The sequence below is a fragment of the Lathyrus oleraceus genome, chromosome 1 (assembly GCF_024323335.1).
Source record: "Lathyrus oleraceus cultivar Zhongwan6 chromosome 1, CAAS_Psat_ZW6_1.0, whole genome shotgun sequence".
Lineage (NCBI taxonomy): Eukaryota > Viridiplantae > Streptophyta > Magnoliopsida > Fabales > Fabaceae > Lathyrus > Lathyrus oleraceus.
In genome coordinates this window covers 320202256-320204017 of record NC_066579.1, presented here as the reverse complement: position 1 = coordinate 320204017, position 1762 = coordinate 320202256, and positions in this window count along the sequence as shown.

Sequence of the window (1762 nt, the reverse complement as noted above, 5' to 3'; positions counted from 1 at the left end):
TAAGTGGTTTACCCAACAACTGCCTTTGGAGATGCAGAAGGATGAAAATATATTTCTGAATGTTTGGGAATCATTCTTAACCCCTAGGCTCCTTTTTTCTTACCGTAACACCACTAGAAACCAAATTGCTTTGATAGTTTATCAACCCAACCTTGTTTCTAGACAGTTTGGCCTAATCCAGATAAAACCTCGACCTATATTTCCCAAGAAAGGATCCATCATCTTTTAAAACTCCCTCCATACTGAAGACGAGGGCAAAGAACTGTCGAAGAAACTGGCTGATGATTCTCTCGACATTCGACCAGTTATATTTCGACCATCATTCCTATGTACTCCTGAGTTTGATGAATGGTGGAAAGACTATTATTCCAACAGATTTTTCGATGTAGCAGCCTTTGCTACACATTTAACAAACGCTTTCGCTTTTGTGCAGGACCGGACCAAAAAAGGTATTCAAAGACACATTAGGGAAATACAGAAATTTCAAAAATATTTCGAAACTGCGTATTGACCTGATGATCTTAGTCGAACCATACACGAAGCAGCAGCAGAATTGAAACGCAAACTGACGGAGAAGTTTGAAAAACTGTCATTGCCTTCAAATTTTCGACCAGAGGCGCGCTATGACCTGGCTTTCAGTTGTCATCCACCAAAATTCCCTCCTTTGCCAACCGCTGAATTTGGCGTGGCATTTAGCCCTCCATTTCCAGATTGGTTCGTTTGTGGGGATTTCATGAAAATTCTCCGTCAACAGTACAAAAAACCTGCTGAGCGTGTGGTTCCGACTAAATATCATCTAGGCGAATACCCAGGACACCTTCATATTGGAATAGAACACGTTCGCGTGGAGGATCCCATTCTTGAAGGTGTTCACAGAAAAACATGATTTTTTCTTTTGTTATTCTAACTGCATTATCATGTATTTCTTATACTTGTTTCTGAATCTTCTTTCTTTCCCTAGCCGTGAGGATTCCTGCCAAGAAAACGTCTTTCGAAGCGTCGCCCAGTGCTGCTAAGAAGCATTCGACAAAGGTACAACACATCACTTCTTCTCATTTATTTGTCTCCTTTTAAGAAACTAACTGGCTTTGGTTTGTATGACTAGGCAATTCGAAAACCCCCAACAATCCAAAAGAGAAAGAGTGAAGAGGAGAAAGAAGAGGATAAAGTCCCTAATGAAGAGTCTGGTGACGAATCTCCAGAGTTAATCCCTCCCCCTCAGAAGAAAAAGAAACTCACGAAGGTCTCTTCCCAAAGGTCCATCGTTAAATCAACTAGGAAGGATTCTGCAAGTACTCCCCCTGCTAAGCCTCAGTCGAAAGACACGGAGAGTGCGAAATCCAGTTTTAACACTGAGATTCCTGAGGTAAGTTTTTTTTTATATTTCGACAGTATATATTCACCTTTCCTGCATCTTTTTCTTCTAAATCTTATAATTATTTTCAGGAACAAGTGGCTGTCGAAAGGACCCCTGAGAAAATTCTGAAGGAAACAGTCCTAGAAGAAGATATCCCTACAAGTGATCTTGTTAGACAAACTGTAGCAGAATTCGACGCTACAGTGGGTGAAGCTTCTGAAGATGAATCCCCTTCTCCTCCAGGATTAGATGCTGCAGCTCAGGGTGATGATACTGACATGGAAGCTGGGGTCGAAGACGATCATGAAAACGAAGCTACCAAAGATGGGGGTAACCAGTCGAAACACGCAGAGGCTGAACAAACTTTAGAGTGAAACACTCCACCTGCTCCTGACCAAACCCAAG